Source organism: Macaca thibetana, chromosome 1 (genome assembly GCF_024542745.1).
Source record: "Macaca thibetana thibetana isolate TM-01 chromosome 1, ASM2454274v1, whole genome shotgun sequence".
NCBI classification, from domain to species: Eukaryota; Metazoa; Chordata; class Mammalia; order Primates; family Cercopithecidae; genus Macaca; species Macaca thibetana.
The window spans coordinates 171,143,628-171,156,330 of record NC_065578.1 but is presented as its reverse complement, the minus strand read 5'-3'; positions in this window follow the sequence as shown (position 1 = coordinate 171,156,330).

The following is a 12,703-nucleotide window of genomic DNA, read 5'->3' as shown; positions in this document are numbered from 1 at the left end:
CAGATAAATTGTTGTATGAGTCAAGGTTTTCTGAAGGAGCAGAACCAGTAGGAGATAGATATATATGTGTGTGTGTGTATATATATATAATATATATATATATATATATATATATATATATATAGAGAGAGAGAGAGAGAGAGAGAGAGAGAGAGAGAGAGACTTTGTTTCACATGGTTACAGAGGCTGAGAAGCCCCACAATATACCATCTGCAAGTTGAAGAACCAGGAAATCTGGTGGTATAATACAGTCTGAGGCTGAAGGCCTGAGAAGAAGGAAGGGAGGGCAGGCACTGGTATAAGTCCCAGAATCAGAAAGCCTGAAAATCGGGTGTTCTAATGTCCAAGGGCAGGAAATGACAAAAATCCCCTATTAAGAAGGGAGAGGAAGACAATACCTCCTTTCCTCTTTCCATTACATTCGGACCCCCAGTGGATTGGATAATGCCACCTACATTGGCAAGTGTCAATCTTGGCAAGTGTCAATCTTCAGTCAATCTGCCCATTTAAATGCCAATCTCTTCTGGAATCACCCTCACAGATATACCCAGAAATAGTGCTTTGCCAGCTCTCTGGACATCCCCTGACACAGTCAAATTGAGACATACAATTAACACAGTTGTGATCCGAGTTGAATGTTGAGAGTAGAAGGGAAGAGGGTCAGTGGACAGTTTTGAGTGAAGTCTGATTCCTTGTGCAGGGTTTAGGCTTAGGGAAAACTCCTATGCTCTTTTCTCATTTGTATATATGCTGGGAGGGTCATTGTCTGCAGAATAGCAAGATGCAACCCAGGTCTGTCTGGGATCAGAGAAAAAGGTGTGCAGAATGAGGAACTGCTAACATATATCTAGGAAGAGAACATGAAACCTCTTCCTACTCTATCACCTCATATTTTGGGCTAGAAGATTATAATATGGGAAGCAAAGACTTTTGAAAGAGAACAGCCCCCAGCATGAAGCTCAGGGATATTCTAAAGGACAATGTCACTGCTGTGATCTGAATGTTATGACCCCTCAAAATTTGTGTGTTGAAATCTAATCACCAATGTAATGGTATTTGGAAGTGGGGTCTTTGGGAGGTGACTAAGTCATGAAGGCACAGTCCCCATGAATGGGATTAGTGCCTTTATAAAGGGTGCCCCTGAAAATTGCCTCAACCTTCTACCATGTGAGGACCCAGTGAGGAAGTGCCATCTCTTAACCAAAAAGCAGGCCCTCATCAGACACTGAATCTACCAGCACCACGACCTTGGTTTTGTCTGCCTCTAGGACTACAGGAAACACACTTCTGTGGTTTATAACCTATGCAGTTTATGGTATTTTGTTATCACAGCTGGAACAGACTGAGACAGCCACCTGCATGGTGAGATGGTTATGTTCTGTTGGTGGTGCTGAGGGCTCTTTGCCCTGGAGCGTATTTCTCAACCTCATATCTGAAGTTCCAAGAAGAACAAAAACTAAAATTAAATGATTAGCCTCCTTTTCTCCATATAAGAAAGCTACATAAGGTATCTGAAACTGAGCTTCTGAGGGGAAATAATCAGAAATCTGAGGAACAAAAATGCATATAATTGTAAGGTTAAAAACTGAATTGTTTATATTACATGAAACAGAATTAATGTAACTGAGAGATTTACAAAAATAATAAATAGGTCTAAAATATCCTGAAAACAGGTTAAGGCAAATAATAACAAGCAGAAACAAATGATGTCCTTGTTAGAAAACATGATATTTGAGTACCATAAAAAATGGTAGCTAGGGGAAGAGCAGAATACATGTAGCTGGAAAATTATCTCTAGGAACTCCTCATGTAAAAATAAAGTATTTTTAAAAAGGTTGGCAATGCAAAAGAAAAATAAAGGTATGTGGAGTCTAGTAGTAGGCATATCAATATTCTCATACCTCAACTTTTAGACACAAAACAGCAAGAAGAGAGGAAGAAAGTATTGAAATAATGACTAACAGTCCAAAAACAACATAATCTCACGACCACTTTAAAATAAAAATTTTAAATTTAAAGGAGATTCTAAAAGCTTTGTGAGTAAGATTATATATTCGACAAAGAAACTATCATCAAATGTTCCAACACTGAGTGCAAGAAAAATCTTTTCAAAGCATTTAAGACAAAATCCAACCCTCATATTTTGTAGACAAATTATTTCAAAGGAAGGGTAAAATACTATGTTCTCTAGGACAGCACTGTGTACAGAAATTTTTGCTCAATATCTATATGTGAATATTGGATAGTGAGCAAAAAATCCATATTGAATAGAGCAGTCCTACAGATGCAAATAAACTACTCCAACAGGAAGATAAGCAAATCAGGGGGAATTATATAAATATATTAAAAGTATAAATGAGTTAATAGTTTAATTCAGCTTATTGTCATGTGGAAAAGAAACAAAATCATCAAACAAAATATACATGTATTATGATCAGAACTAAAGTGCACATAACACAGCTGGGCAAATAAACAAGAAAACAGAGAAGAGTACCTATTCAGATAAATGATGCTGGTATTTATTTTATTTACTTATTTATTTTTGAGACGGAGTCTCGCTCTGTCGCCCAGGCTGGAGTGCAGTGGCCGGATCTCAGCTTACTGCAAGCTCCGCCTCCCGTGTTCACGCCATTCTCCTGCCTCAGCCTCCCGAGTAGCTGGGACTACAGGTGTCCGCCACCTCGCCTGGCTAGTTTTTTGTATTTTTTAGTAGAGACGGGGTTTCACCGTGTTAGCCAGGATGGTCTCGATCTCCTGACCTCGTGATCCACCCGTCTCGGCCTCCCAAAGTGTTGGGATTACAGGCTTGAGCCACCGCGCCCGGCCAATGCTGGTATTTATGAGCATAACAGATGGAAACAGAAAATGATAAACATGTAAGCATAGAAATATAAAATGTGTTTTTTTTTTTAATAGCATGAAATGTTGATCCATCTAATGAAAGCCAAGAAAAGGAAAAAAATAAAAGATATAAATAGGATAAATAAAAATATGAAAAATAAATTGCAAAATTAAGTCCAAATATAACAGTAATTTCAAAATAGTTGAGTTAAACTCATATATTTTTTAAAAAACAGACTCCCAGATCATTACATAGAATAATTGAGCAATATTTTATCTTGGAAGAGGTAAATCAAAGTTAGGTAGGAGTTGACAATAAGAGATGAAACGATAAATAAAGGAAAGCTTCAGTTAGAAAAGAATTAAATGTAAAAGCAAAGAAAAAGAGGGATGGCATCACATAGGTAAAAGGAAAAATAAATCAAATACATATTAAAAATAATAAGAGTCTCAAAATACATAAAACAACAGATATAACCATAGGAAAAATAGATAAGTTAGTACATGTATTTGCAGATATTCTTACACTCATTTGAGAAATCTATCAAACTAAAAGTATATAAAAGTATAACAGTACTATTAATCTCTAAATATATCCAGGTGTGTTGTGTATACATACACTTTATTTCTCAAAGAAACACAAATTCATTTTGAGTATATTTGGAAAACAAACAAAATTGTACATGTACTATCCAGAAGGAAATCTCAACAAATTTAATAAAAGTAGCTATTTCAACTTTTTCAGATTGTGACAATGAAATAAAAATGGAAATAATTAAATATAAACGTGCACATATAAATTATATATACATTCTATACCTGTAAAATGTGAACTTTTAAGCATATAGGTACATGTTTTTATTAAATATATATTATTTGTTAAAAATAAAATTATAAAGATTATTTTTAAAATATTAGAATCAAATGAAAATGGAAACACTGCATTTCAAAAGTATAAGGAGTAGCAGACAAGATAGGACTAATAAGGAAATAAATGTGTTTACATATATTTAGCAAAAAGCAAGACAAATTCTAGAAAATTATCAAAATCTCTAATTTTAAAAGTTGATGGAAAATCAAGAGAGCAAACCCAAAGGAGACAGAAGGAAGAAAATAATAACTGTAAGAGTAGAGGTCAATAATATAAACAACAAGTGGAAACAAATCAATAGAGAAGATTAACAATTTTTTTAAAAAACTAATTTTTAGGAAAGATCATTAAGTTGGCTGAATCTCTGCAAAGAATGGGAGCATACAAATACAATTTTAATTGTAAAATAGAAATCATTATAAATGTAACAGAAGATTAATAGCTTAATATAGGAACATAATGAACAAATACACACTTATCAACTTAGAGACCTGTGAAACTTAAGAGACAACAAATAGTCTTTTATAGTCTGATATTTTTTATCTTTTCATATCTTTCAAATGACTTTTCATTTGTATTTTATTAATTTTCATGTCTCATAATTATAAAATCTGCTTTAAAAATTTTATCTGGTAATTTCAACATCTAGGATTATCTTGTAGATGATATATTGTTATTGTCTTTTTCTTGAGAATAAGTCACATTTCCCTGAGCAAATATAATATTATATTTTCATGAGCAAATATAGTATAATGTATACTCTGGCTTCTGTTTTAAACCTCTGAAAATTAGTGAGGATTTTGTTTTAGAAGGCAGAGAATACTGTTGGGTTTACCCTCTTAATGCTATGTCACTTTTATGTGGGTTGGTTCCAATCTCAGTTCGGACCTTAAGTCTTTGCTACACTGATTTGAGACTGACCCATACATGTATGGATAAGAAGCTAGCCTGGAACTGGTGTGTTCATATATAGACTTAGAAGATCTCTTTATCTTGTTTTCTCCCTTTTTTCTCTACTCTTCCCCGTTTGTTCTCTAATCTGCATGGGCTCCTTTTCTTGGTTTCTCCAGCCCTAAGAATGACATAATTTCTCTCAACATTTTTACCTGCATCAGAGGGTGGTTCCCTGACTGCCTGACTGGAAATTACTATAGGAACACAATCTTGAGGTTGTTGTTTTTTTTTTTTTGTTTTTTTTTGTTTTTTTTTTTTTTTTTTTTTTTTACTCTCCTCCACAATCGGCCTGCTTTTGTTTATGTTTGCACATCCTCATGTAATTGATTTTATGAGTCACAGAGTTTACAGTTGTAATCAGTGACAGGGATGGGCTGAAGCCGATCACAGCAGTGGATTGGGAACTCTCCATCAGGTTTTGTATTCAGGTTTCTGGATACTGAATAACTCAACAATGTACTGTTATTGTCCTCACCTCCTTTAAGACCTTTGAGATATTCATTGCATTTTCAGTTTAAAACTGTATTTTTATTGAGAAACTACCAAGTGCTAAGCACTGGTAAGACAGGGATGAAAGAGAAAAATCTGTTTTCGAGAAATTTGGAAATCAAGGATGAAGACAGTTCCGCTTAGTAAATAAACAAACACTTTGATAAGGGTAACAGTAGAGACTTGTAGAGGATGCTATGAGAATTCAGATGAAGAGCCCTTGGGATAGCCTGTTAACTCTTCCAAGAAGAAGCTACTTCTGAGCTAACTTTTGAACCACCCAGGTGAAAAAGTGAGGGATAAGGAAGACAGTCCAAGGTATAGAGCAAACAAAAGGAAAAATCATATTGACTGGTTGGGGCTGGTGGTAAGAAATTTGGTGAAATCACATAAATCAATATAATGTACTGTAAGAAGGATGTGGGATATTGAGAGGGAGATTAATGGGGACTGTATACATGTGAGGTAGAGACTTGATCTTCATAACATTGTGAAAATAAGTGAGAAGGCATGGCACAGGGAGAATTAGACTGAGTGGGAGGCTGCTGCCATAAAGCTTGTGGGGAGGACGGGAATTGGAGATTTCTTGAATTGAGTAGAGAAAGTGTAAATGGAAAGAAGTTATTAATGTAGATCTGAGGGAGATTTTGGAACTGATTTGGCAGGGTTTGGTGACAAACTTGATACTCTGAGTGAGGGAGAAAAAGTCCTAGGATATATCCAATTCTTGCTTCTTTTATAAGGCAAGTGGTTCTATCAAGAATCCGCTTAGGAACTGTGGATTCCTAAAGAATATTTGGTTTAGATTATGTTATACTTATGGTTAGATTATGTTGTAACTTGAGATGCCTCTGAGTTTCTCAAGTAGACACTGCAGGGTACTTGGGTAAACACAGCTGGAATACAGAAAATATGTTAGGGATGAATGTACGTCTTTGAGGGATCATGGCATTATAATGTAAGAGATTGAAGGGACATCAGAAATTATTTATTTTAATTGTATCATTTTTCATAAGCACCTCTCCAAATAGCGAGTTAAAGTGACTTGTTCAGTTGATAGTCTCAGTCAAACTGGGGGTCAAAAGTCGATATACAGTCATGCATCATTTAACAACAGAGGTACATTCTGAGAAATATGTCTTTGGTCAATTTCTTCATTGTGCAAACATCATAGAGTGTTCTTACGCAAACCTAATGGTATAGCCTACTACACAGCAAGGCTACAGGGCACAGTCTATTCTCGTTACTGTCCTGTACAGCATGTTACTGTACTGAATACTGTAGGTAAATATAACACGGTGGTATTTGTGTGCCTAAATATATCTAAACATAGAAATGTTACAGTAAAAGTATGGTATTATAATTATGCGGAACCACTGTCATATAGTCATATATGCGATCCATCATTGATCAAAATGTTGCTACGTGGTACATAACTGTATTGTATTTCCATCTGGGGATATTAGTGGTATGCTGCCCTGCACTACTGTTCTGTGTATGTAGATTAACGCTGTTCTAGAAACTAAAAAGCACATATTCCGATGCCAGGTATGTCAGTGAAAAGGTAGGTTTTATTTTGTAAAATTTTTAGAAAGTGACTTTCATTCTTGCTCACAATTTGTGTTTAAATTTCCAATGATAAAGGCAATGGACATAGAATAGAAGAATGGGAAAACTAGGGGAAATAATGAAAGGATAGAATTTGAGTTTGACTAGACCTGAGCTAGATGAATGATTTGAAAAATAAGTGCCTGAAACAGCTGACAACCTTTAAAAGAAGTGATATATATATAAAGTGCCTAGCAGAGAATCTGGCACAATAATAAGCTCCCACTCAAGCGATTGCAGCTTTATTAGCTTAAAAACACAGCCACTAAGGTTATTCCTACAGTGTTCATTACAATGTGAAAGAATATTCTGAAACTAATGGTCTAGAAGCCATAAAGCAGTGAGCATTTCAAGGAATACAGGAGTTACCCAGGTGTGTAGTTATCACCTGAGGATAACTTTCTTCTTCAACAAGTTTCTCTTGCAAATGAAACAAAACATTACCACTGATGAATTCACTATTTTCTCCGGAAACATATATGCAATGCTTGAAATAGTCAGAATTTGTTCGTAACTGCTAGAAAATCAGCTTATGGATCAAAACCAGAGGTACTTTTGCAAAAATAACCCAAAGGTACGTAGAAGTTTTTAAGATTAACAGAAGAGATTAATTCCCACCTGTCAACGTAATTGAACTTGTCTTTGTCCTCAACTTTTAACAAATATAAATGTCACGACTATTCAAGAAAGTCTTGATTAAGTTTATTATGTCAGCTTTGAGATGAAGAGGAGTGGTTAAGTTAAGCTGGCTTGTATCATCATTTCAACAAATGTACATTTATAGTGATTAAAACCACAGATATGTGAAAAACAGCATGAAGCATCAAAGTGTAGTTAAGCTATTTAAGTCACTCTGTTCCACGCTCAAATGTCTGTCCAGTGAAGCACTGCTCCACCACCAGTCTTGCTAACTGAAAGACTACCCTAGAATATTTCTATAAATGCTACATATTGAAGGAAGTGTCTCTACTGATTTTTTAAAAAAGGCAATGACCAAAAAACAGTGATATGTCACAATCCTGGTAATTATCAGCCTGCAACAGTTTGAGCATAGAAATGTTTTCTTAAGTTTCATGATTCACACAGGTCCTTGGATTAAATGGTCTCTTAGGGGTCACTTACACTTGAAGAATATATGGCGCTGCAGTGTGTTCAGTGATATGTACCGGCTCCTCTGTAGTCCTTCAGAAAACCCTAACTCTCAAAATTCTGTTAAAATCTCTTGATCTAGTTAAGCAAATGTTTCATATTCCAGGCTTTATAAATTTATACACAACAATTTACAGAGATTCTTTACAGTGACTGAGAATGTTAATCTCTAAACTCTTTCTGAGGGGTTCTTTGGATTTTGTTAATTCTTTGTGATAATGACTCTTACTCTATTTTTAAATTTCCTTAGTAGCTAACACAACGTTTGGCACTTCTTATCAATACTATTACATATCACAGATTAATCATAATACTAAATTACAGTCAACAAAGACAAATCTTAGGTGATTTAAGCTAAAATGAAGTTTGGATTGGGTATTTAGTAGTTTCTAAGATTTCAGGGAAAGCGGGAAAATTGGAGCATCTGCAAAGGAAAGCTATGCCGTCAAAATCAGAGTAAAAATCACGCCAAAATATGGAGCTCTGGGATAGTGCTACTGCCTGCAGCCATTGCCATACACCCTGGAACCTGAGGCTGGGTCCACACAGGTGCTCCTGGCCCCAAGCTGCTGTCACTATCACTGCTGGCCCTGCCACCCATGGAAAGGGACATCGCTGCCACTCTGCTCACTTGCAGAAGCAACTCTTCTCTCTATTCATTTTGAATCCATTTCTTTAGATTTGAAACCTCAAGGGCTACTTCTAATCAGTCACCCTTGGGCTATGTGCATATGCCTCAGGTCCCTGGCGACAGAGAAGGCAAATGGATGACTTTTCTCCTAGACTCATTCACTAGAGAATTTCTCAGAATTAGACAGCTAAAAGACTGATAATAGCTGTTGACTAAATGAGTAGATAAGGGCATAAATGGGTTAACACAAAAAATCCTTGCACCAAAAAAATCCACTTGAAATAAAGATTTATATACTGAAATATAGAGATGTCAAAAGTCTATCATAAATAGTAGATTTTATTAAATAAAAAGATATCCACAGTGAGCATCTGACTCTGCAATCTAAAAAAATTTTAAAAACAGCAGTTATTAGAAAACTAAGGAGAAGTAACAAAAAGAGACACAGTGGTTGTAGCATTAAGGAAATGGCAATGTGTCTACACTCTGTTCTATTCTGTATGTTTTAGAAATGTAGGTTGAAAAATAAAACTGCTATCAATTTAGCGATAAAGGTTATGAAAGTGCCATTGCAGTGGAACCCAAACAGGTCTGATAACTCCTTATTATCCCTGTCTGTGCCCAGATGGAAGAGAAAAAAGAAAGAGCGTTCAATAGCCCACAGTGAGGATGTTTGTGTGATTACTTCAAACAATTCAGTTTACCTCTCTAGAGAGGAGTAAGGAGTAGAGCAGTAAGTTATGATTATTTAGGAAAATAGAGAAATATCTTACAGAACTGAGAGAAATTCAATAATTTTTGAAATATAACTTAATTATTAAATAATTTAAGAAATTTACTTTAATCGTTATTAAATAACTATTAAATTCCATTAATATTCTTGAACTTTCTTTCTTAAGTTTTCAATTTCACTATTAATCCTAAGGATTATCCAGGTGTAACCATTCCACTTGTGTTGAAGTGTGTCTGTCCAAATTTCCTGTGTTAAAGTCGCATCCCCTAGTACCTCAGAATGTAACCTTATTTGGGAATAGTTTCATTGTAGATTTAATTAGTTAAGATGAAGGAATACTGGAGCGGATTGACCCCCTCATCCATTAGGACAGAATCTCCTTATAGAAAGGGGAAATTTGGACACAGAAACACACACAGGGAGAACACCTGATATACACAATAAGGGTTATTCTTCTACATGCCAACGAATATCAAAGATCACCAGCAAACTGCCAGAAGCTAGGAGAGAGCCACAGTTGCTGAGAGGGATAGTTCCTCACAGCTCTCAAAAAGAACAAACCCTCCCAACAACTTGATCTCAGACTTCAAGCTTCCAGAACTGGGACATAATACATATCTGTTTTTTAAAGCTATTCAGTTTGTAGTATTTTGTACTAGAGACCTAGAAAACTAGTACACAGCTCTAGGGAGGTCAGTCCAGTTCCCTAGACATCAAAGACACTAATTACAACCACCTTTCTTCGAGGCTTTTTTCTTTTTAGTTCAGTATTTTCTTCCTTCTACTTTTCTATTCCTCCCACTCTTCAGGACCAACCAAGCTCCTCTGAAGAAGTAAGCATTTGCAGTCTCCACTCTCTTGTCTCATTCTAACATCTTCAACTAGAGCAGTCTAAGTTGTCACCTACCACTTCATTGAAACTACCTTCTTAGGATTATGAGTGACTCAGTATTAAACTCATTACATAATGTTCAAATCTCTGTTTAAATTGTTCTCTTCTCTAGATTTATTGACTATTATATATTTCTTGGCTACTATAACATAGTTTTCAGCCATTTCATTTAGCTCTTGTGGATTCTGAGACCTAAACTCATTCTTCTTCTTTTCTTCTCCCTCTGTGAATCTGCCCATAAGTGATTTTACAGATGCTACCTCTATATTGATTGCGTTAGAGTCTACATTTTTAATTGTGACCATTTCATGAGCTCTATATACATATTTCCAACATTCTCATAGACATGTCCATCTGAAATTCATAGATATTTCATGCAAGAATGAAATTCTGATCTTTACTGCTCTGAACACCTGCTATTAAAGCATTAAATGCAGGTTTTACTCTTCCACAAGCTCCTTTATAGATAATTTTACCAAAAGCCACTCAAAGACTTAAGAGTCATCTTAGTCTCCATCTCATTCCACATACATTAAGTCATCAAGACTGGTAGTGTAAGAGTTGAAGAAGGAACGAAGAAACACGAAAAGCTGCTCAACAAAGACAGGTTTATTTTACAGAATAAACTTGAGAGAGGCTTCTGGCCGAGTTAGGTCATGAGCCTTCTCTCTTATAGACTAAGGGTATTTAAGGGTTCCGGGGCTCAAGAGGAAGGGATGCCTTATCCTCCTAGGGCCCGATGGTTCAGTTAGAACCAGAGGTGTTGTCTGTATAGAGCAAAGTTTTCATCAGCTCTCACCCCATTCTCAGACCACATAGGCCAACTTTTCGTCTGAGTCTCTTTGTCTTGCTTATCTGGGAGGGAGAGGTTTTGTGTCTGTTCCCATACATCTTTCTGCAGCTTCAGTCATACCACCAAAGTCTGCTTTTAGCTTCCCTATCTTAGTGCACCTAAAAGGAAAGGAATGTGTTTATTAGGGCCCACTCCCTATCTTAGTACACCTAAAGGAAAAGGAATGTGTTTATTAGGGCACTGTTTTACTGGGGCCCATTGTATAAGTCTGAAGTTTGGTGATTACCCAAAAGACTTTCCCTCCTCCTTCTGTGCCAAGCTGTCTTATCCATATTTTGCTCTCTGCCCTTTCTGACTGCTTGTTATTAGAAAAGAAGTGACTTCCTTGAAATGCATGATGTTACAAAGGAAGCTGGAACTTAAAATTGCGGTGTTTGTCCAAGATGACAGTGCTCCTGCTCTGTCAGGTAGAAAATTTTCTCTTACAAACAAAATTTCAAATATCATAAGATGTTTGAGTTGTCTTTGTTATCAACTGCACAGCATATTCTTCAGCGTGCACAGCAACATTTGACATTTGCTTAATATCCCAAGCTATAATGCATATATTATGCAATTCCAGCAAGTTTTGGTGTCTACCTCAAGATCAAGTAATGTATGCTTCCTCTAAGTTCTTTTAGTATCTATTCTACTACTAAGAGTACTGGGTTTTGTGTTTGTTTGTTTTTCTTTTCTTTTTTTTTCTATTCCCTCATTACCATTGAAAGAGAGTACTGGTTTGTGGCCGGGCACGGTGGCTCATGCCTGTAATCCCACCACTTTGGGAGTCCAAGGCGGACTGATCACGAGCTCAAGAGATCGAGACCATCCTGACCAACATGGTGAAATCCCATCTCTACTAAAAATACAACAATTAGCCGAGCGTAGTGGTGTGCCCCTGTAGTCCCAGCTACTCGGGAAGTTGAGGCAGGAGAGTTGCTTGAACCGGGGAGGCGGAGGTTGCAGTGAGCTGAGATCGTGTCACTGCACTCCAGCCTGGTGACAGAGCAAGACTCCATCTCAAACAAACAAACAAACGAAAAAAAAAAGAGAGAGAGAGAGAGAGAACTAGTTTTTAATTCCCCTGCTTAGTTTTTGTATATTCCCTAGGATGTGAGCTCTTCAGAATAGAGTCTACATTTTATGGCTCAACATCTAGCACAGTGATTATAGCTTTGATTAACTATGTTTTCTTTGATAATTGAAAGCCACTAGAAGGTTTGGAAGTACTTGTCACTTTCAACAATATTTTAACTATAAAGCGAGAAAGAGGGAAAACACTTTTACATCGATTGACTGAACTTGAATGGCTTCTTCTGAATGTTAGAATTCCCCAAACAGTAAAATATCACTGACTTAAGTTTTATCACTTCCCGATGGTAAAACATGTACTACTTTATCCGTGGGATATTTTTGAGATATGAAGCCACACTAACCTGAATTGTAGCACACCATTCTCTCATGAAAAAACAAACAAACAAACAAACATATTTTAGTGTTTGCTTTCTCCGTGTGTATATTTTACTGGAAACAAGGCAAGTTAAGTCTCTAAAAGGAAATCTAGGTGTTGCCTATAGTAGAAAATCATGAGCTGGCAAAGGGCAAGCAGAAGTCCAACTCTCCTCACTTTCCTTTCCTGCCACATTTATTTTACAAGCTTGTCTTTTACAACCAATTCTATGTCAACAAATTTTTTCATGACA